Source organism: Diceros bicornis, chromosome 21, assembly GCF_020826845.1.
Source record: "Diceros bicornis minor isolate mBicDic1 chromosome 21, mDicBic1.mat.cur, whole genome shotgun sequence".
Taxonomy (NCBI): domain Eukaryota; kingdom Metazoa; phylum Chordata; class Mammalia; order Perissodactyla; family Rhinocerotidae; genus Diceros; species Diceros bicornis.
The window spans coordinates 24,089,208-24,114,802 of record NC_080760.1 but is presented as its reverse complement, the minus strand read 5'-3'; the positions used below and the strand labels follow the sequence as shown (position 1 = coordinate 24,114,802).

The following is a 25,595-nucleotide window of genomic DNA, read 5'->3' as shown; positions in this document are numbered from 1 at the left end:
TTGCCAGTGGGAATGTAAAATCAGAGCAGCTGCTATGAAAAACAGTACAGTATTCCCTCAAAAAATTAAAAATAGAATTATCATATGATCCAGCAGTTCCACTTCTGGGTATATACTCAAAATAAATGAAAGCAGGGACACAAACAAATATTTATACACACATGTTTGTAACAGCATTATTCACAATAGCCAAAAGGTGAAAGCAACCCAAGCGTCCAAAAACAAAATTTGGTATATCCATACAATAAAATATTATTCAGCTTTAAAAAGGAAGGACATTCTGACAAATGCTACAACATAGCTGAACCTTGAAGACATTATGCTAAGTGAAATAAGCCAGTCACAAAAAGACAAATACTGTATGATTTCACTGATATGAGGTACCTAGAATAGTCAAATTCAGAGACAGAAAGTAGAATGGTGTTTTCAGGGGCTGGGGGAAGGGGGAATGGGGAGTTATTGTTTAACTGGTACAGAGTTTCAGTTTTGCAAGATAAAAAGGGTTTTGGAGATGGATGGGGGTGATGGTTGCACATAATATGACGTAATTAATTCCACTGAGCTGTACACCTAAAAATGGTTAAAATGGTAAATTTTATGTTACGTGTATTTTATCACAATTTAAAAAAATGAATGACTCCTTTATAAGTATACTTTACAAATAACAAACTCACTGTGCTAGAGCCTGGGAATGCAGTGAGAGAAGTCTCCTGAAAGAGTGCACTGCTTAGCAGAGAAGAGAGCTAAGTAAGCAGACATTCATAATAAAAGCTAAGCACATCTTGGTGTGGACTTACATAAGAGAGGACTCTAACAGACAGCAGAGATCAGAGGAAGAAATGGCTCAGGTAAGCCAGGGCTGAGTGTCAACTAGCCAGGTAAAGGAGAAAGAACAGGTCCTTGGGTAGAATGAGAACTTACAAAATGGCACAGAAGAGGCAATATCTATTTTGTTGAAATGTAAAGTGTGAAGGATTTAACATTTTTCTTTCAAATGGTTAACCAATTTTATCAGCATCATGAAACAAAATTTCCTTCCTTTACCTTCTGATTTGTGATGCTACCTTTCAAAACCAATTTTTTATGTAAATTAGGTCAGTTTTGAGGCCATTTATTCTGTTCTACTGGTCTATTTGTGAGTTGCTGCATTGACAAACCATTGTTCTGGTTATTACAGGTTTCAGGTATGCTTCAGTGTCTGGAAGAGCAAATTGATTTTCATTCCTTTCTTTTTATAATGTCCACACATTTCTTGCTTGTGTTTTTCCTAGTTGTTTTGTTTTTGCTGCCCATTATAAAAGAGACCTGTAAATTACATTTTCTAACTTGTTATCAACGGTTATTAATTTTGTATATTTATGTTGTTTCGACTACTTTATTAAAGTCTTTCGTTCAAATAACTTTTCAATTGAACATCTTGGTTTTACCAAGCAGACAATCATATTATCTGAAATGATAATCTCGTCTCCCTTTCAGTAGCTCTGTTTCTATTTTATATTATATTGCATTGTCTAGAAGAGTACTTCTCAACCAGAGGTGACTTTTCCCCCAGGGATAAGTCTGAGGACGTTTTTGGTTGTCACAACCGGAGGTGGTGCTACTAGTATCTACTGGGTAGAGGCCAGGGGTGCTGCTAAACATCCTACAACGCACAAGGCAGCCTCCCACGACAAAGAATTATTTGGACCCAAATGGCATTAATGCCGAAGTTGTGAAAGGCTGATCTAAAGCTTCTAGAAAATGTTAAATAACAGCGGTAAAAAATAGGCAATATTGACATGTTTCTAAATAATCACTTTTGCAGTGACTCAAACTAATCAAAATCTAGATGGTAAAATTACACAGTATATGTAAGTGTACTAGCCATCTCGAGGGTTTTTATCTCAAAACAGGATAGTTATAAAAAATTAATTAAATAATGGGAGATAATTTAGAGCCCATCTAGAACAACCTTGTTTCAAACTTTACAAATTGTCCCAGCACAACTATAAAATCTTTCATATAAAGCTTTCAGAGAGACTCTACTATCTTCTGGAATGATGAGTGGCAGCATTACAATTTTTTTCCATTATTTTCATTTGCAGGGGAACGCAGAATACTTTTACATAGTTTTATGTCAGTCAAAAAGATTCTGATGCCCCAAGAAGAGCAGTACTAGTTCCTCTGAGGCTCCTTCCACTAGTAATATTGTATGTATATGCTTAATTGCTCTCATTAATTGAAAACAAATCAGATAGATATACCTTCAAGAGCATTTCCATAAAGGGGTTAAACTTTTTATTTTCTATAAGAAGATAAACTGAAAATATCAAAATATGTTCCTGCTTGCTTCACCTTTAATGTGATCAGATTTGCTAACAAAAATGCTCATAAAGGGCAACGGAAAGCTGAAAGTTTCACATATTGTTGGTTGCTAGGTAACTTCCTTATTATCTGTGTGTTGTACATATCTGTCTCCCTTTGGATTACATGCTTTGACAAGACCATCATCTCGTACATGGTAGAAAAAGCTTGTCCTCTCTGCAATTAAGAGGCAGGATAAGAATGGATATGTAAACATTTAGAATGCTAACTCATTCAACACTACTCAAGCCAGTGCTTTGGGGAAAATATACAATTTCACCTAAGACTGATAGGAGTTGACCAGTGTGCTCTTTATCATATGGATACCGACGCAGTCCTATCCCTGAACTTTTACGTACAATGACCCAAAGGGCTAGAAGCCTGCAAACTAGATTTTTCTACATTCTTCTGTTAGTAATAGCTCCATTTAGATTCCATCAGTGAGAGGTACTCATAAAGATTTAGACAAGAGAAGACAAGAAGACTTTACTTTCCTCCATTAGTGGCAAAGGTAGACTCATGGGTGGATGGCAACGTGTGGTTTTCAGAGGCTTCTCGTGTGTCTCTGCAAACCATTCATTTCAGTGCTGCAGGCAGCTGAGAGTAGTGCCACCAGCTTCCTGCCATATTCGCACTTCTGGGTTTTTTCAAAACCAGCAATAGTTCTCTCTGACCTTACTCCCAGCCTTTTCCATAGCTTTGTAGGCAGATAATTCCTTGTATTAAGTCCTTTCTTGCTCAAATACCTAGAGCGGTTTCGGTTTTCCTAAGCAAACCTTAGCTGATATACAGTATCAGTTCATCAACAAATATCCATAGGAAGAAATTCACCTATTTGTGTCTGAAGAAATCAACTCACCTGTCTAAAGAAGGCAGTAGCTTTTCAAAAATTAAAAAAAAAAAAAAAAATCACTCGTGGCTAAGAATTACACAATTTCTATATAGGTATTTTGTTTGATGTGTACATAATGTTCAATATCTTCTCTCATGGGAGTAATTAGTCAACTCCTCATCCCCACATCTGTGTACTCAAAAATGAAATAATTCTTCAACATAAAATCTAGAAGAAAAACAATTGTAGCTTAGGTGGAGGTGTTAAAAAAAAAACGGTATAAAAACAGAGGAATGACCACACATAGTTTAAACTAATTAAACTGAATCAATTTCAGAGCAGGGTACTTGATCAATAAGACTTTTTGAAATTCTGTGAATGATGAGTATCATGGTCATTAGGTAGCCTCTTCTCCTTTTCCTCACTTCAGCTCCGTAGAATTCTCCAACATCTGTATTTTATATTTGGAGCCAGCCATAGAGGATGTTGACAAGAAGCACCAACACCTAGAGAGCCTCTTTATGCTAATGGTGCAGAAAGAAGTTGCAAATTTCTGTAGGTGCAACCCATTTACCATAAAAAAGTCATAGAAATGGGACCTCAGACTTGCGAGTTTTAAGTCAAAAGCTGACAGACTTACCAGCCACATGTGAAATCAATTACAGGCAAAAAGAAATTTACCATACCCTCAATTTTTCAGGGGGGATTGTGGACACAAACTGTCCCCATTTATGAAAATGGGAACAAACCAGAGACTGGTGAAGGTTTGCTTAAAAAAAAGTAAGGACCTTCTGAGATACCAGAACAAAGTTGCACAGTTTCATTAATTTTTTTTTTCTCATGACCCTAGACCTCAAGCCAATGTGCAATTTAATTTCTTGCAGTAATATTACTTTCTGGTTATTACTAACAGCATGATATATTTGAAACATTTATTTAAACTGAATCTATTTGTATGCAGTAATGCTACCACAGTTTTATTGAAGGGAATGGAAATTAAAAAAGAAAAAAAGCCTAACCCGCACTGGAAATGTACTAAGACAAGATAATTTTATGATATGTGAATACATGAATATGTATCATTTTCTCAATAAAATTTGGCAGAAATAAAGATTGAGAAGAAAAATAAGTCTTTCTTATGAGCCTTTTAAGTTCTTAACAAGAATTTCATGTTTAGGAAGCTTTGCCTCTAAAACTTCCTAGAGTTGCTTTATGAAGATTAACAAAAATCATCTTGTGGGGCAGGAGAGAGGATATATTTTCCCCAAATAGGTGCACCACCAGTTTAATAAACATTTGTTTTATGTCACTTACTGTTTGTTTATTTGTTTTCTTGTGAACTTACTTCATGTTAGGATTTCAGGTTGGATAATACTTATAGTAATCTCCAAGTATAACCTTAGCTGCTAAACAGTCTCCCTAAATCTAAGAATTATCTCTAAAGGGCTTGGGAAGATCACCCGTGTACCTATTAAAATGGTGAAATAATTTTGTTCTGTTTGTAAAAGAGAGAATCATTTTATCCACTGAAGGCCATGATTTAATGCAAATAGGTCTCTGCTGTTGTACAGAAGTCAGACTCAAATCCTTGGTCTATGGGTTACTAACTGTGGGATCTCAGGCAAACAACTTAACCTGTCTGAGCCTTAATATTGCTCATTTGTTAAATGGAGATAGAAAATACATAACTAATTGGCTATATTCAAAATAAAACAGAACATTACATGTAAGAGCCAAGAACAAATACAAGCAATAAACATGGGGTCTAGATAAAATGTTGGTATCTATTCCCACTTCATATTATGTGTTTCTTCTTTACCACCTTTGAGATCTCTATTCACTCCCTGGGATCCTCCTTGGTCTGCCCTGCATTTCAACCACTCAGTGTTAATCTTTCCTTGCCTCTCTGACTCTCACTGAAATCAACTGTTTCCATAGCTCATCACACCTCAGGGAACTCTTCCGTGCTTCTAAGGTATCAAGTACCAATCAGCTAAACTCAGCTTTGCCAAAGTGCTGGCAAGCAAGAATCAAAAGTATTCCCTTTATTCTTCCCAGATGGATCAATGATTCTCTGTAAAAAAGTTCTGTCTGTTTTATAATTTGTGGATGATTTTCATAGGAGGGCTTTGGGATCAAACCAAAAGAGAAAATATGTGGTGGGGTAGGAATAGCTTTATGATACCCCAAGAATCATGCAGCGTACACAAGACAGTGAATATGTCTTGTTTTTTTCAGTTCTTCACCATTGTACCTCCCTTGGTAAGGACTAATGTAAAGAATAATGGTGCAATGAACTTGTACTTTCTGAGGAAAACTAAGGAGAGCATATAGCATGAGATTGTGCTTGTTGGTAGAGGCATAAGGAATGGGAATAAATGATTTGTGTAGCATTCCATGAGCACCATTATATAAATTTGTTAACATAATAGTTATTCACTTCTATTCATCTATCACTTACTATGTGTCTGACACACTTCTACGTGTTTTAAAAATATGAATTATCATACTCATAAACTATGATTAATGGGTATTTGTTCAATATTTATCACACTCCAAAGGACATCCTAATTAAAAAAATACATTATCTACATTTAATCCTTGAAACAGCGTAGTGATGTAGACAACATCTTCTTTTTATAGATGTAGAAACTGAGGTTCAGAGAAATTAAGCAACCTTCCCTATATCACATAGTAAGTGGTAGTACCCAGATTTAAATCAGGGTATATTTGGCTTTATAGCCAAGGTTTTTAACCTCTTATATACTACCTCTTACTAAGGGACTCTCCTAATTGAGGGCAGTAAAGCAGAAGTACTAAAAGAAAAAGGAAATCATTTCAGAAGTCTATCAAAATGCAAGCAGAAGTTGATTGTGGCATCGCATATTCTAAAAAATGGAATGGTACAGACATTACCATAGTTTTGTGCAAAAATGAGATATGAATGTATTCTTTTAAAAGAGCAAAATAAATAAACTGTAGGCCCAAGTTGTCTTAGAATCTCTTCTTTTTGCAATTATTATTTTCATACAGTCCTTCTTTATATTAAGCTAAAAAGTGATCTTCATGGAACTTCCACCATTGTTTTTAGAGCTACCCTTGGTAGCCATGTAGATGATCCTTCTTTGGATTAGACAGCTACAGTGTATCCCTGAGATCCTGACCATTTAAGATTCTATTATATCACACTGTTGACAGTTCACCTCTAAAACTAAAATCCATGGATCCAAATTGTTGTTAAATCTGGTTTTCTAAAATCTGTATATGTACAGTTGACTTTTTCAAACAAAGAGAAAAATTAACACAACCTTATTACATGTTAATTTTTTAGTTTGAGCCAATTATGTAAAGTTTGAGTTAATTATGTAAATGGTAATTTTTCTGTGTTTTTTTGGAAGACAGCGGCATAGGAGGATCTTACAACTATCTTTGGAACAGTTTCCTCTGAGAGAGATCTCGAAACTGGATGAAAAGAACCTCCACAGCAAGAGACAACACATACAGGGGTGGAAGAGGCAGAGACACAGCCCTGCTCAAGAAAAAACCACACTCTAGCTGCGGTGCTTCACAGTTGGGAGCCATCTCAAAGATACGAAGCTTTTCCTGGAGGAGCAAGGGATTTAAGCTCCACATTAGGCACCTCAGCCCTTAGATCCAGCACAAGAGAGACAGGACTCCAAAACACCAATGGGGAATATGCCTAGGAAAACTATAGAATTTCAGTGAACGGAAAACCTGCACTTAAAGGGCCCATGCATAGACTCACTCAATCTAGAAACCAGCACAAAAACACCAGATAGAAAAGTGCATAGTTCATTGGTAAAAGAGACTTACTTAATAAGTTCAGAGCATACCTCAGAGAGGCAGGAGGTGGCTTGGCCCCCCCACCCCACCCCTCCAGGATTGAGACACCAGTGGCAGCCATTTTTGTGACCTAGTTCAGCTGTGCTGACACAGACACTGGCAGTGCCATTTGGAATCCTCTCTCTAGCCTGTTAGAGCAGGGACCTGCCACACCCACCCACCAGAGCACCCAAGGCAATCCAGCGCAGCCAGGCAGTGCAGGAAGCAGCCCCAGGGACCTGTCCTGCACACCAATGCACCTGAAACAGTTGCATGCTACTCTTCTGGAGGCCTGCCCTGCCTACCAGCACACCTGAGGCAGTTGTGCCCCTGCAGGCCACACAGCCAACTCATGCTGGGTCAGGGAGACACACCCAAGAGCAAGCTAGCAACAGCCATGCTAGTGGGCCATAAACCCAGCTGCACAGGGGCCAGCCCAGCACCTGGGGCCCTGCCACAACAGAAGGGCACACATGGCCCACACAGGCGACACCCCTGGTACATTTGGCATGGGTGACAAAGGGGAGCATGCTGCTGGGCCCCATAAGACATCTCCTAAATAAGGCCACATTTCCAAGATAGGGATATGTAGGTGTTCTGCCTAATACATAGAAATAAGCACAGAGAAGTAGGCAAAATGATGAGAAAAAGGAATATATTCCAAATAAAAGAACAGGACAAATCCTCAGAAAAAGAACTAAATGAAACAGAGACAAACAATCTTCCTGATAAAGAGTAAAAACTAGTGGTCATAAGGATGCTCACTGAACTGGGGAGAAGAATAAACGAACACAGTGAGAACTTCAACAAAGAATTAGAAAATATCAAAAAGAACCAATCAGAACTGAAGAATACAATAATGGAAATGAAAAATTCACTAGCAGGAATCAACAGCAGAGTAGATGATACAAAAGAACAAATTAAAGATCAGGATGAAATAGTATAGCAATCACCTAAGCTGAACAGAAAAAAGAGTTAAAAAGAATGAAGACAGTCTCAGAGACCTTTGGAACAACATAATGCATACTAACATTTACATGACGGGTGTCCCAGAAGGACAAGAGAGAGACAAAGGGGCAGAGAATCTATTTGAAGAAAAATAGCTGAAAACTTCCCTAACTTGGAGAAGGAAACAGACATCCAGGTACAGGAAACACAGAGAGTATCAAACAAGATGAACCCAAAGAGGCCCACACCAAGACACAGTATAATTAAAGTGTCAAGAATTAAAGAGAAAGAGAGACTCCTAAAAGCTACAAGAGAAAAGCAATAAGTTACATGTAAGGGAAACCCCATAAGGCTATTAGCTGACTTTTCAGCAAAAACCATACAGGGTAGAAGGGAGTGTCATGATATATTCAAAGTGCTAAAGGAAAAAACCTACAACAAAGAATACTCTACCTGGCAAGGTTATCATTCAGAATGAAAGCAGAGATGGAGTTTTCCAGACAAGAAAAACTAAAAGAATTCATCATCACTAACCTGGCCTTACAAGAAACGTTAAAGGGACTTCTTTAAGTGGAAAAGAAAAGGCCACAAATAGAAATAAGAAAATTAACAAAGAAAAAATACCACTGTTAAAGACAACTATACAGTAAAGGCAGTGAATCAACCACCTATAAAGCTAGTATGAAGGTCAAAAGACAAAAGTACTAAAATCATCTATATCTACAAAAGAGGGCAAGGAATACACAAAACGAAAAGAGGTAAAATATGATGTCAAAAACATAAAACGTGGGGAAAGGGAGTAAAAATGTAGGGCTTTTAGTAGGAGGTCAAACTTAAGAGACCATCAACCTCGTACAGATTGCTATATACATAGGTTATTACATATGAACCTCATGGTAACCACAAAGCCAAAACCTAAAATTAATACATAAAAAATGAAGAGAAAGAAATTCAAACATAACACTAAAGAAAATATCAAATCACAAAGGAAGACAGCAAGAGAAGAAAGGAACAGAGAAGAACTACAAAAACATCCAGGAAAAAAATTAAAAACTGGCAATAAGTACATACCCATCAATAATTACTTTACATGTAAATGGACTAAATGCTCCAATTAAAAGACATAGGGTGGCTGAATTGATTAAAAACAACAACACCTATATGTATGCTTCATATAAGAGACACTTTTCAGATCTAAAGACACTCAGACTGACAGTGAGGGGATGGAAAAAGATATTGCATGCAAATGGAAACAAAAAGAAAGCTGGGGCAGCAATACTTGTATCAGACAAAATAGACTTTAAAACAAAAACTGTAACAAGAGACAAAGAAGGGCATTACATAATGATAAAGTGAAAAATCTACCAAGAGGATATAACCCTTGTAAATATCTATGCTCCCAACACAGGATCATCTAAATACATAAAGCATATATTAACAGACATAAAAGGAGAAATTGACAGTAACACAATAATTGTAGGGGACTTTAATACCCTATCCACATCAGTGGATAGATCATCCAGACAGAAGCTCAATAAGAAAACATTGACTTTAAATGACACATTAGACCAGATGGACTTAATAGATATATACAGAATATTCCATCTAAAAACCGCAGAACACACATTTTTTTTGAATGCACATGGAACAGGACAGATCACATATTAGGCCACAAAAACAAGTTTCAATAAATTTAAGATGAATGAAATAATATCAAGCATCTCTTCCAACCACAATGGTATAAAACTAGAAATCAACTATAAGAAGAAAACTGGAAAAGTCACGAATAGGTGGACATTAAACAAAATGTTACTGAACAACTACTGGGTCAATGAAAAAATCAAAGGAGAAATCGAAAAATACCCGGAGACAAATGAAAATGAAAATACAACATATCAAAATCTATGGGATACAGCAAAAGCAGTACTAAGAAGGAAGTTTATAGTAATACAGGCCTACTTCAAGAAACAAGAAAAATCTCAAATAAACAATCTAACATTACACCTAAAAGAATTATAAAAAGAACAAACGAAGCCCAAAATCAATAAACGTTAATTTTTCAATTTGAGTCAATCATTTAAAGTGAACTTATCCTGTTATATTTTGATCTCACTCAGCATTGTATCAATTTATATCTTATCTGTCTGGATCAAAGACACTGGTGAAATCTGAATGAGACATAGTCCTAAATTCAGATCTTGTGGCCCAGTACTAGGAACTATTCTCCAACCTGACCTTTCATTATTACTTATCCTCAACACTAGGAGTATCTGCAGAATCGTCTCATGTTTATTTCCCTCTGTTTTTAACTGACCATCAAATGAAATCTGTCAGATGGTGCTGCTGAAATCAAGATATATTCTCTATGATATTTTCCTAATCCTTAAGTCTTCTATTGAAAAAGAAAAGGTTTGTTTGACATGACTCATTCTTAAAGAACTCATACCTGATCCCACTGCATGACATTTTAAATTAATTTACCATGTTTTTTAGTAATATGCTTTATGAACTTAGTTTTAGTTCCTGTAAAAACTTATTGTAATTTTATCAGTTTATAATTTACTGGCGCATAAAACAAGCAAATTATAGAAGTATTGTTTAGTTTTTACTAAAGGATCTACACACACTCTCTTTCTCTGTAACAAGCCCCAAGCCAAATCATACAATGAGTTTTCAAATATTGCCAGCATTCTGCTTTCATTGAGAAAATATGAAAAGGGCTTATTTAGTGCTTCAGTGGGAACAATGCATTAATTATAAAATGCTACTTCAAATACACATATGAGAGGTAAAATTACATGAGCAAGACTAAGTGTATCATTGTGAAGATCAATTATTTATTATCGTTCCTTAAGAACCTTAAATGACTTATCCAGTTTTATCAATTATAGCAACAATAAGGCACAGTTGTACAGCACTTTACAGTTTACACAGAGCTTATACAGCCATAATCTCATTTGATAAATAAGCTCTCACAAAAGAATATGACACAAAGCGTGTAGAAAGTGAAATTTAATGGAAAGAAGATAGCTTTTGGAGTCAAATGTGGATTTAAATTCTTGTTCTACTCTTTACAAGCTGGTTGACCTTGGGTGAGGCATGGGATATCTCTGAACCTCCTGTGTAATATGAGGACTAAAAAAACTTACTAATACCAGATTTTTAAGATGGTTAAATGAAATGATAATGCACAGTGTCCAGCGCGCACATGTGCTTATAACTGTCGGTTCTTCTCTGCTTCCTCTTCCCCACTTTGAAGAACTGAGCTCCACGTGCATTTTTGCGTGCTCAACTTTAACTTTGTTTCACTACACTCAAAACACCTATTTTTATGCTATTCACAATTGTTGAGTTTGTCGGAACTATCTGGAGTCATGAAACCAAAACAAAGGACATAGCCACTGAGAAAACATTCCTTTCTTTAAAGAGTATTTAATTATTATAAAGGTTGCTCATTTTAATGGGGCAATATAATTGTACTAAATAAAGAAGTTTAGGAGATTGCAAAAAGACCAATCATGATGAATGGCTGGAATTTATGAACAAGAAATAAGCAGTTCCAACCTGAAACTTGTACATTTTGGAAAAAGATCCTAGCCTAGTTTTGGTACAACAAAATGAAAGAATTAATGAAAGAATACTTAAATACTCATTTAGTGAAAGAATACTAAAAGTGGCAGAAAGAAGATGGTACAAGTAATTGAACATGTTTTTAGAAACAAACGCTATTTTGAACTGTACTTAGAGAGGTGTTGTGCCAAAAATCAATGCTCAAAATAATTTCACTTGAATAGAACAGTAATAAAATGCAGCTCAGTTAAAAATATTAAAATCCAAAAATTAGAGGCTCAAAAGAGCCTTCATGATTATGAGGATATCAAATTCAGATGTGGGAGTTAGGATCCTGGGAGGATAAGTGACCCAGGTCCAGAGCCACATATTTGCTTAGGAGTAAATGTAGGAATAGTTTCAGAGTCATCTGATTTTCAGTTCCCTTCTTTCCACTAATAACGATATGTGTCTGACTCTAATGTCAGTGGAGGGTCTCTATTCCACGTGTCCATGTATATTCTCCCTATTTCTACCAAATCAACCAGGACAAGAAACTTAGTCCTTCCATCAGTTTCCATAGGAAATCCAATCACAGCCAGAATTCCATGATTTGTATAAACTGCTGAAAGTTCAGGAGTCATAGGTGAGGGAATTCTAACACATCTCTTTTGTGTCAGAACCTATGTAATTCTACTGCTCTGCACTAAACTACATTGTATGTCACAGCTAACATCCTTGACAAATCAAATTCAGAAACTGCTAACATGTCTCAAATGCTCCAATCTTAACAAAACTATTTTATCTATTACTACTTTATGGTAATTTGTGTATTTTATAGTATGAAAACTATATGTATGTGCATGTGAGATAATATCTACATTCTTATTCATACTCTGGAAGTTTCTTATATCATAGGTATTAAGGGTTGGGAGAAAAGTAGTTTGTTTCGAGAAAGGAACACAATTCTTAATGATAATCTTTTGATCCAGGATGATAACTTGGGTCCAGGTACTGAAAAATATTTCATATGTGTTGCCAAGTAAGGAAAGCCTTCAGGCTCTTTAGACTGCCCTTGCTATTCACAGACCAGCAGCATCAGCATTACCTGGAATCCTGTTGCAGATGCAAAATTGTGGGCTCCAACCCAGGCCTACTGAGTCAGCGTCTGTATTTTTATAAGATTCTCCAATGCACATTAAAATTTAGGAAGTGAGTCTTTAGAATAGTTTTAAGTCTTTAAAGCTTTCCCCTCTGAGTCCTGCTGAAGAAAAGTAAGACTAAGCCCTTCCTGTTCAGGTGGTGTACCATGGAACTGCCTTTAGACCCTGAGTTATTTGCTGTCTGCTGCTCATCCTTAAGTTTTCTACAAGCCCCAAAATAATGTAGGAGAAAGTTCTCAGACCATGTGATATGATATGACTCTGCAACAAATAGGGTTTTAAACAGAATGAACCATAAGTGTGATTTACGCTAAGAGAAGAGACTCATGAATACTGATTCCGTACTGGATGAACATGTTTTCAGCGGCATTGACTTTTCTCTAAATCAGATAAAAATCATTTGTCTTTAACATCAAAAGTTTTCTGATTGATACTTAGACATCAATCGCAGTTCATCTCATTTCTCTTGACAGATTCTATCACTCTGGTACACTTAAATCCTAGGTGATAACCAAAGACGGGCACCAAAACGAAGCTGCTGCTCCCTCTCTCTCTCGACAAACAATATCCCTCTCCACCTCACCTCCGACACAGCTTTCAAGAACACCTTTATTTTCTAAGCCTAGGAAGTTAAGGCCCCATCATGATAATCTTCTTTGCACTTTTGGTCATATGGATGGAATAGTTTCATTTCTTTCCTAAACATCTAGAGGACAACAATAGACAAATTTATTGGATTATAGAGCTAGAGGAAACAAGAAAGATTGCCCCCGGTGTCAGTGATCATCCTTTCTAACTTTCCTTTGCAGCATACTGGTTTCATCCTACCCCTTAAATTTCGAGTAGGACTCTTCTTCTCACTTTACTCACTCTTCCTCAGAAACTCCTCTAAACCTCCATGCCGTTTTGGATTGATATCTTCCTTCTAAACCTATCTCCTGAGCACCAGAACTGCAGATCCAACTGCGTGTTTCCATAAGTACCTTAAGCTCCACTGACCCACAGCTGAACTCAACCTCCTATTTCAAAAACTATCCCTGGAGTATTTTCCACCTTTGTAAATGGTAACCCCATTCACCCAGATGTTCAAACCATAAACTCAATAGTTACCCTAGAAGCCTCAAACAAAACATAAAGTCATTTTAAGAATTAAATTTTTTTTCATTTTATCAAGAGTGAATTCCTCACTCAACTGTTGACTTTGTTGACTTTCTCAGTTTTAGCTTTCTTCATGTAGTTAAATTTTAGTTTCAGGCTTCTCTTGAGAGGGGGCTTTTAGGTTTCACATTTTTCTTTCTCTCTCTCTCTAGTATCTTCTCTTTCCACCTAGCCATTTTGCTCTTAGCTCTACTTGCCCCCTGAGACCTGCATTCCAGAACAAGGTCTTCTATTCGTGGCTCACAACCCACGCTGCTAGTGGGGAGAAAATAGATTCAGACAGGAAATGGATGGGTAGCTTCTCCCAGGTCCAGCCTGCGAGTCTTTTTCTGTTTCTTCTGGCCTCTGAGGCTTACTGTGAGCCACAGTCCTGGGTGGGCAGTAATCATAGCTTTTTTCAACCTCCTTTAATAGTTGGGAATCCCTGCCCAGGTCTAAGTTCAAAGAAGTGAGTAATGCTTTATTCTCCCACCATGCATGGTATCCCTTTTTCTTTTTTTTTTTTTTAACAACTTTTCTATTTGAGAACTGTTTATAGATATGGAAAAACTGCTAAGATAGTACAAAGAGCTCTCATATACCCCATACCCAGTTTCACCTATTATTAACATCTTATAATAATGATATAATTATTGTTACAATTAATGAATCAATATTGATACATTACTGTTAACTAAAGTCCATATTTTATCCAGATTTCCTTACATTTTACCTAACGTCCTTTTTCTATTCTAGAATCCCATCCAGGATACCACATTACATTTAGTTGTCATGTCCTCTTGGGCTCTTCTTGGCTGTGACAGTTCATGGTGTCCTTTTAATCCCACTCATCCAGCTAGAGTTGAGCTCTTGGCTGCCCCTGAATATTTTTGGACCAGAGGTCAAAAGGCCCATGGCTTCAATACTCATTTATTGCTACATGCTTTTATCCCTTTTCTGGCCCATAGAAATATTCATTTGTTTACAAAAGAAGATATATCTCCTTAATTGAAAAATATTAGCTGTCATTGTTTCAAGTATTCAAAACCTGAAATCATAGCACCAACTAGAAAATCTTCTTCTTTTCCAGTTGGTCACCAATTCCTCTAGATTTATGTCCATTATCTTTCTGTAGTTCTCTCTTGTCATATTGCCTAGGCCTTAGTTTAGGCTCTTGTCACTCTTCATTAATATTATTTTGACACTTTGCTTTTTATTTAACATTTACTGTGTGCTTACTCCAATTTGTACACATTATGTCAAATAAACCTTATTACAAACCTAAGTGGTACAGGGTAATATTCTCACTTCCCAAATGAAAATCGAAGTTCAAAGAGGTTAAGTGACTTGTCCAAGGTCACAGAGCTACTCAGAATGGCCGAGCTAGGATCCAAACCCAGGCCTACATAATTCCAGAGGCAAAGCTCTTAAACAGTAAACATCTTATCTTTTCAGCCCTTACACTATATGTCTAAAAGATTCTTCTTTCTTTAGGCGTATATATACCCAACCTATTCTCCAGATGATGCTTGAAATATCACTCTATAAAGCAACCTTATTAAGGCAATCTCCTAGGCAAAACCCTTCAACAGTTACCAAGGTGTCAAGATTAAGTCCAAATTCCATAGTATAGCACGCAAGACACCCACTATCTGGCCTCTCATCTTTCTCAAGTCTCATCTTCAACTATTAGCAATTGTCAATGATGGTCAGACAACCATTTTTTAAATGAATGTATACGCATTCTTAAAACCAAACCTCTTAAAAATTGAGGTTCAGATAAGCTTATATAAGGGTGGAGATGAAAAATAAATATGAGAGCAAGAAGAGAGGGAATTATTATTTATATTCCTCTTTTTCTTATTTAAGTGCATCCTTTTGGCTATCCCCATCCCGTCCCAGTCACCCTATGTTTATTTACAAAAATGCTTCTCATATCACAAAAGATCTGTAATTTGAGAGAATTATTTAAAGCATGAAGTAAAACTCTGTAGCCCCAAATAGCACACCAGATACCCTGTTTCTTTACTTAGAGTAAATATTTTTCTGCTGCTTTTGCTAAATCTTGACCCATTTGAAGAAGACCTCAAAGACACTGAGACTACCTACTTGGAAAGGAAATTCTTTTGAATCAGTCTGTGAGACACTCAGTAAACACTGTCATAAAGTTCAACTCCCTGTGGGCACCTATGATATTTTTCTCCAATATACTATCGATAATTTTTGCCTCCTATGGCTCAGAGAACTACGAGAGGAAATCAATGTCCTTTTTATCAATGTATTAAAATTTAAGCAACAAAATACAGTCCAAGGATCCTTGAGTAGATCCTTGAGTAAATCCTAGCAAACAGAAAATAATGTAATGCAGCAGGTAGGCAGGCTCTGCTTAAAGTTTTACTGACTTCTCTGATGATAGGCTATCCTCCACATACTCAATGTATAATGTTTCTAATATTTACAACAGCGTCCTTTAAAATCCAGTGCATATCAGTTTTTTCCATAATACAGAATGTACCAGAAGACTTAAGATTCCAGTTTACGAAAGAGGCTTACCAAATAAATGACCAAATGGAATGGAGGAAATGGGATGCTAAGGTTTGTTGGCCTTGATTATGCAGACGATATGGGCTTTCTCCCCAGAAAACATCCATCTAAATTACTAAAGATTTATCCATATAATATTTTGAAGGTATTTAACTTTATTATTTTCAAACATACATGGTAACATGAAATAGGTTAACTAATAGATAACATTACTTTAAAACTAGCTCATTAATTTCTCTTAGTAGGTATTTTTACCTACTAAAAAGCTGTTAAGCTAATTTGCCAAACATAATATTTTCTGTATCCTGAAATCATGTTTCTGTTACAAATCCATACCGCTTTTTATTCATAGATTGTACTAACACAAAGGGTTTTTATCTTACAGTTTGTCCAGATGATCACAAAGTTTGAATTAATGAAGTTTTAAAATAGCTCACTAAAAGCTTGCTTGCATGTAGATGTGCATATGACTTATAATGAATCTATTACGAATGGTCACTGAAACATTTATAATCTCCAGTTGGAAATAATTCAAAGTAATTAACCGTAGTCAAAGTAGTTTCAAAGCCTCTGCAGAAACAGCAATAGAAGCTTCCCCCCCGAATTGTGCCTAGGTTTAACTATTTTCAGATTCTCCTAAGTAACACTCTTTAGGTTAGAGTTGTAAACATAGTCAACATTTCATTGAGGAGCATAAATCCTGCAGATTTTTATATATGAAGAAATATCTTTAGATTATGTAGTGGGAAGAAAAGCTAACCCTAAAAAAAATCAGGAGATACCAATAGTTCTATTTCTGAATGTGTGTAAGATCCTAGAAAATCTTTAAATTCAAATTCTTTAAAAAATGGAAATACTGGGGAAACTTGGACATATTTCACTGTTCACATTGCTGTTAATCCTATCGTTAGCCATTTAAAATAAAGTAGGTCTTTCTTAACAATCTGTCATTTTCTTCCCCTAGCCATGGCTCAGTGAAACAGAACATTCCTACAAGTGTTGGTGGGTGGAAAGGGCAAGGTTGGATCACTAACAGTGCTGAAGGACTTATTTTAATAGGATTTAGCAAATTTCAAACAGGATCCTGATTATTTCTCAACCATGAAACAATGTCCATTTTAATTACTCCACAATTTTAACCAGTATAGGTTTAACTAGGCTGTTTAGAAATCATCATATAAATTGACAGGTATAATTTGTTTTTAATAAGTTATAAGACTATTACGCTGAAACTCACACACCATGCCAACTCAAGTTGCTCAGGGAAACCTCGGGGTTATTGACATTTCTTAATCCATTTATCACGGCCATGATTAAGCTGTGTTTCTTGATCCTGGGTTGATTACTTCCGACAGAGAACAATTACAGAATTAGGGCAAAAAAGAATAAGGCAATTGTACAAAATATGGTGTTAACTCTGTAAAATTAGAGTTGGCAATCTTATCTAGCACATTATAAGCACTACCAATCCATAGGGATATCAAACAAACACATTTTTCTTCCTTCTGAGTATACCTCCTGCTGCTTAGTAAAGTTTAGTTAAAATTGTATAAATGTTCAGTAAAAAATATCTAAGTTCTCTAGAAAGAAATAAAACTCATATTTATTCTAGAGTTGAAAAAGAATTTCTGCCTGTGGGTTTTCCTAGGCCTCACGTTTTAAAGTGGGTTTTAAGTGGAATAAATAAATAAATGAAATGAAATAAGAATTCAATCAAATACCCCTCCAATATACACACACACAGACACAAACTCATATACTGAATCCCAAGGTCTGTTTATCCCACAAATGAACAAAAAATTAAACCTGGATTCTCGATATCTTCAAATTCACTATTTTCATAAAAATTGCACATTCTTATGCAATGTGCATAAAAAAGAAAAGAAATGGTGTTTCTACACATGAGCTGGTCTTCAGAATTTGTGAAAAGCCCAGGTCCATTTAGAGAAATCCAGATTCCATGTATAAAAGAAATGTCGGTCATGGAAAAATTTTCCCTAAACATTGTTATGACCCAGAAAATATAAGAAGTCATCAAACTGTCAGAACAAACACCAAAACAAAGCCATTTTTCTCAAGAACATAATTTAATTTGAACCCTCAGAGCAGTTACCCATTTTAGTTTATGTGCTTATAGACAGTGACCTATATACCAAGATGGCTTTGCTGATTAAATCAGAGAGACTTCTCGCTTTTACATGAAGAATCTTCTAGCTTGGAGAGATGGTTCTGGTTCAGTGGTGACCTAGTTTCAGGCTGCAGAACGTGTTGCCTCCAGCAAGATTAGTCTTTTCCTTTTTCTTTTCTGTCCTGTTACAGTATTTTCACATTAGAGTTGATCTTTTTTATTCTTATAATCAAGAAGTCTGGCTTCAAAAGAAGCATACAAGTTATGTGATGATATTTTAAAATGCCTAGTGTACTGCAATTAAAAAGCAGTTAAATCTGTGTCTTGCTTTTCTCTTTTTAGAGTTTCCAAACTAGTTATTACTGTTCTAACTTTGCCAACTACTCAGAAGAATTCCCAGGGAACCCCTAATTCTATAGGCTCTCTTTTTCAATATGTAAGCAGCCTGGGGTTAGTGAAATACAAATTTATATTTAACTGTGCTTCATTAGGCTTGGAATGTTGAAGGCATTCTATCCTGAAGGCAGGGCAACAGACAAGATCATTGGATTTCAGATTTTACAATTTCACAGACCAGTAAAATTTCAAAAGAATATTTTGGGGACACTTCCCAACTTAATTTTGACAAGCAAAAAGATTTAAAAAAGAACAAATCTTATTTAAAAAGTGTACCAAACCAGTACATATACTATGCCATTATTTCACAAAAGACAGTTCATTTTCACACAAAGAAAGAGGAAAGAAAGGAAGAAGGGAGGAAGGAAGGAAAGAGGGAGGATGAGAGAAAAGAAGCAGGGAGGGAGGGAACAAGGAGGCAAGAAAGAAAAGAAAGGACAGTCACCTTAACTGAATAAATGTAATTGCATGAAAAACTAGTATTCTTTTTCAATGGATCTGTTTCACCATCAATGGTATGGACTAGCACTTGGGAAACCACTCACTGACATCTCTGTCAATGACCTAATTTCATTTTTGTCTTTCTTTTTGAGAAGAGAACTTGACCTGTAAACATGCAAAGGATAAGCTCTTTACCAGAGGTCATCAGTCTACTTAGATTCTTTCCTTGGCTTTGCTGCTATTTACAGTGTAATCATGAATAAGTCATTCCACTTTCAGAGACTTAATTCCACAGAACTCTACAGGGCGACCATAATACATCTTCCACTTACCCTTTAGGAATGCTCTAAGCATTTACTGAATTCCACGAATTTGTTAGTCACCTAAAAAACTGACAACTTGGAGGGTAAAATGCTTTGAAATCTATTCATGTTGATCAGATTTGGGGAAGGTGTGGCCAAGAATGAGGGAAGTTTGGGTTGAATCCTAACACTATTCTAAGAAGGAAATGCTTACATAAAGCCCATGATACATCATACAGAAGGACACTTGCAAGAAACCACCAGGAGTCTGGCCTGGCTAGAGGGTAGGGTTGGGGTCTGAGATTAAGATGGAGAGTAAGTAGGGGCAGAGCATGAAGTCTACAGAGTAAGGACTCTATCTTGGGAATGAGGAACCACTGCAGGGTTTTAAGCAGTGGAAAGTGATCAGATCCACAAGGATCAACACTGGTGGCATGCTTCACATAAGCTCCAGAAGGGCAGGGATCATGATGCCTCATTTGTGTTGCTTCTCAGATGCACAACAACAACAACAAGCTCACCAATATGTATTGAGAACTTGCAAGTTCTGGGCACTATTACAAGCACTTTACATAGATTACTTCATTTACTCCTCACAACAGCTCTTTCAGTAAGCATCTGTTTTATTTCCTTTTATAAGTGAAAACATTGAGCTTTGAGAGTGTAAGCACTTTGTTTACGGTCACATAACTAGCAGGAGGAATGGGATTCCAATTTAGACTTCAGATTCCAGAGGCCAAGTTCCTCACCATTGATCCACCTGCTGTGTGTGCAAAAAAAGGAGCCTTCCTGCCTTCCTGCCATTGATCAAAATCACTTAGGATCTTTGAGAGCTGACCTTATCACTTTTCCCTCTAGGCCAGTTGACACTAAACCACTCTAAAGAGATAACAGCTGTACTTAAAAAAACACACACACACACAAAACAAACTTCCTAGTAAAGTACACCAAAATTTGTTACATTCCTTCTGATATTTAACTTCAATATTCTCTGCTGCAGCTTAATCCACATGCCTTCTTCTTTTCTTGGTAGAAATGCAGAACATCTGGGCGCCTCCTCTTTACAGCAATGCTGGGAAGCTTGAGGAACATTAAATTTCCCCTCAGTCATTTTCTTCTTCATGCTGCGAATAACAATTCCATTACTCTTTTCTTAAACTAATTCTATGCCAAGAAAAGCAGAAAACAACTCTTTGAAGAAATCTATTATTAATACATCAAATGTCCTGTAATTGAAACCAGCCTAATTGATTTCTCAGAACTATATAATTCAACTGCTAGAATGTTTACAAAAATTGTCTAAGATTTAAACACATTTTACAGAGTAACTTTTCTGTCACCTTTCTCCCTTAACCTGTTTTACTTTTCTTTAAAAACTTATCATTATTTGACAATGCGTTAAATATCCAATTGTTTACTTATGGCCTGTCTTCCCACTAGAATACAAGCACCTGAAAGCCGGGATTTGGTCTTGTTTACTCTTGTATTAGCAGCACTTTGAACAAGGCCCGTCATCTGGTAGGCATTCAATAAATATTTATTAACAAATGAATAGATTCATAAGTGAACGGACATCTTTTCATATGTGGAAAAGTTAGAGTTATATATACCCCCCCCAACAAACCCAGAATTCACTCATCTGAATATAACTGGAAATTACTGTGTAAAGAACATGGACTGGTTTATCATCGAGGGTGTCTTACAGAGAGAAGGTGGTACAGTGAGGTTAGTATAGATAGGATAGAAGGTAGAGATTGACCCATGGGGGCAAACAGGAGCTGATAAGGGGCCAGCAGGCTGTCAGTCCACATGACAAGGTGAGGACCTAAGAAGGAGCAATCTCAACTGAAGAAAAGTTCCAGAGGTATTGTCCAGATACCTGTTAGCCAAGGAGGCCCCATATTGGACCCGTTTGGAAGACCTGCTGAGCCAGGAACCTGGGAAGGCTAAGTTCCACCTTTTCTGCCTTCTCCATGAACTTGCAGAGAGCATTTAAATAGCATAAGTAATAAAAGAAGTCTTTGCTAACTCTAACGTTTTTTTTTCTTTTTCAGAGATGTAAAGGCTGTATTATCCTAAACACTGTTCGCCACAGCAGGGGTTCCAATCCCTCTCCAAAGCCTGGAAGCTTCCAGAGCTCCTCCTTACACTGAACTCTTAGCAGACTTCCTCCTCCTCTCCCCCACTGAGAAAGGAGTGTTCATCACCACGACCTCCACCAGCACCCCTCACCTCCTCCACTTTCTCTGTGGGGACATCCATCCAAGAGTTGTCCCTCTTCCTAACTGTCAAGGTAAAATCCTCAGAATGGAAAAACATCAGCTCCTTTTACTAATAGTTAGAGGAGAGATGTGTGAACTCCAGCTCTAGATTCTGAATCAAGGAGCAAATATTACATGGAAGTGTACAGGTCCACCTTAGGGAGCAATGGGTCATTCTGGATCCTGTGTGCACAGGCTTCTTCACCACCTCTATGCCTAATTCACAATTCTCTCAGAACTCCTTACATGTAGTTCTCTGAACTAAAGGCAGCAAATAAATGAAATATTACAGATATCTCAATCTACTAGTATTTGGTTTCATCTTCTGTCTTTAAGTAAGGACTACGGTTTTGAAGGATAGGTTTCTTATATACATTGTCAAACTCAAGTAGTTTTATTGAGCACAAACAGAAATTGAAGTAGTGAAAAATTCTATTCTATTTGCATCTATTTACCCCTTAGAGCTTGTCCACTAATTTAATGCGGTATTATTCTAGTTCTAATTAATACTTTTATTTAAAAATAATAATAGAATTTTAAGTATCTGAAGGACTTCAAATATCTAGTCCAGTAATTTTTCAAACTGCAGGTCACAATTCATTAATGGACTATGCAATCAACTTAGAGAGCTGAGACTGCATTTTGAAAATGAAATAGGATAGAATAAAAGTGATCAGAATAGAGAGTAAGGGAAATGTTTTTAGGAAATTTTGTTTGAGCTGTGTTAGTAGCTGAGTGTGCATATACTGGGTAAGCGGTGTAAAATGTGTGAAGCAGAATTCTAAGATGGTCCCCAAGACTCCTCAATCCTCTGATGTACACACCTGCATAATATCCAGGACTGTGACTATGATAGATATTACTCCCATGATTAGGTGATGTTGACTTTAAGACATGGAGATCATCTGGGTGGGCCTGACCTAATTACTTGAGTCCTTTAAAAGCAGAGAGCTTTCTTGGCCAGCCCCAGGAGAGGAAGCCAGAGATTCAGAGGAGAAGGATCTGAACACAGTTACTGGCTTGAAGAAGGAGGGGCCACATGGTAAGAAATGAGAGTGGCCTCTAAAAGCTGAGAGTGGCCCCCAGCTGACAGCCAGCAAGGAAATGGAGACCTCAGTCCTACAACTGCAAGGACCTGAATTCTGCCAACAAGAAGAATGAGCTTGAAAGCATATCTTTCCCTAGTTGATCCTCCAGACGAGAACACAGCCCAGCCAGCACCTTGATTTTAGCCTCGTGATACCCTGAGCAGAGAACCCAGCCATGCTCATAGACTGCTGACCTACATAACTGTGAGCTGATACACAGGTGTTGTTTTAAATAGCTAAGTTTCTGGTAATCTGCTTCAGAGTAATCAAAAATTTATACAGTACTCCATATGGTCAGTTGTGATAATAAAAAGAGAGAGAAAAAATACTCAGAAAGATACTGATTTTGTCTAAATCTTTCACCATACAGGATGAGAAAATTTAGGTCAAGTGATGGTAAATAACTGCAAGATTATACAGTTAGTGACAGAAGCAGGGCAGAAAAAGCTCTTTCCTTAGCCACCATGCTGAAAGTGACTACTTTTCTTTTAATTTATCTGAAGATTCATATATTTCACATCAACAGAGAATAGCTTTTCCCCTACTTATTCCAAATCAATGAAATTTTATTATACTTCTTGTAAGACAGGTTATTCTCTTATAAAAAGTAATGCATTTATGCTGGGTTTTTTTTGCCATTATATTAGGTTTAATATTTTAATATGTTTCTATTATTAGGAATAATTAAGGACCCAAATCTACTGTCTATAGAAAGAGGCTATAATTTCTCTTTTCATGAGTTTTCTCAACAGGAAGTAGATCCTCTATGTAGGTTCATGAAGGATAATAGCTGTGAGATCAAATGAAATTTCTGGAGAAGCTACTGCTGCCACTCATTAGCCACTAATAGACATTTAAATAACTCCAAAATTTTCTAGTTCCTTATTTTTTATTTGAAAATTCTTTAATCCCCAGAATCATTGCTTGAATTTAAATACAACGTTTCATTTAAATATAGTGCTGCACTTCATTGCTAAATTTAAATGTAGTACTCTACCTGGCCACAAGAGGGCTCCAGGGTTTGCCAGTTAGGCAAACCATAAATTGAGACAATGAAAGATGCTTTCAAGGAAAGGGCATATTGACTGACTGGTGGATGAGTTAGTTGGCATGGTTTCCTTAAGTGAGATTATCTTGGAATAGCAGTAAAAATCTTACTTCACTATCTTACCCATAGAAACTCCTCTGGCTCACCTCTGTGCAGAGAGGGATGGTATCCTTCTGGGTGACACAGAAGGCTGACACTAAAATGTCATAAGAGAAGGTTAATTTCATTTGTAGAGTCTGGTAACTCGGGCTCCTGGCTCCTTCTTTAATTTCTCTAAGATTCTATCCATCATCTATAAAAATAGAGAGTATAATACCTACCTCTCAGAGTTGTTGTGAAGATGAACTGAGACAGAACAAAGGAGGTAAACTTGTACCTGGTATGTGGAATCACCAATAATGGTAATTTTAATTGTGGTTGTTTATTACCAATATTTTTACTAAAGGATACTGAAGTAGACTTGTTTTGTGAATTGATCTTTCAATACAGGTGGTTACAATGTTGCTAATATTTCAGCCTTGAAAATAATGTTTCCAGGTCCAAATTGGTAGAAAGGTTACATAAACATAGTAAGTGAGGGCCGGCCCTGTGCCTTAGCGGTAGAGTGCGCATGCTCTGCTACTGGCGGCCAGGGTTCGGATCCCAGGCGCGCACTGACGCACCGCTTCTCCGGCCATGCTAAGGCCACGTCCCACATACTGCCAACTAGACGGATGTGCAACTATGACATACAACTATCTACTGGGGCTTTGGGGGAAAAAAAGGAGGAGGACTGGAAATAGATGTTAGCTCAGAGCCGGTCTTCCTCAGCACAAAGAGGAGGATTAGCATGGATGTTAGCTCAGGGCTGATCTTCCTCACAAAACAAACAAACAAACAAACAACACAGTAAGTGACAATTCAGGTGTCTATTTTAACAAAATAGACATGCCACTGACATTGATTATGGGTCAAATTGTTTCCAATACAATAATTAAAAATTCACTAGTGGTAGAGCTATTTAAAATAACTCATAGCTCATCTTTCGGCAATCCAAACTCACCACTTAGACTTCAATTTTCTAGGCTAAGCTTCTTATTTACTGTGGCCAAAGCTGGACAGCGTTTCTCCCTCATTTTATTATCTTTACGGAATATTGAGTTTGTACGATAAACTTTACTTTCTGAAGGCAAAATGCCGAGTCTTCTTAGATGGTTAACAAATCAGAAAAGCAATAGTAGGTGGTGGACAGGTTGAAGGATGGGAGGAGAGGACACTGGAAAACGCAGAGGCAGTTAAACTTTGCGGGCTTTTCTAGTTGACTGATTTTTAGAACTCTTCTATCATAAGTTTCAAAAATGGAAATATGCACCTGTCTACACTGTCTTCTATCAATTCTCATTAGTTGACTATTGACATCCTTAAAGACACTATGCTTGTTACCTGTTGAAAAATAAGACTTGAACATCTCAACCTAGAAAGAGAAAATCTGAGCATAGATATAAGAAGAGGACAAAAAAATGACAGAAAGGGAAAACACTGTTTTAGTAGCCAAATCCTGAGGTACTACTAGACCTACAGGGAGGCATCTCT

At 36.8% G+C, this 25,595-nt stretch overlaps 1 protein-coding gene across 4 annotated transcripts in view; it reads right to left on the bottom strand.

The window, feature by feature from the left end:
- OXR1 (oxidation resistance 1) overlaps window positions 1-25,595 on the bottom strand; it is a 437,591-nt gene that overhangs the window by 195,233 nt on the left and 216,763 nt on the right. The window lies entirely within an intron of this gene.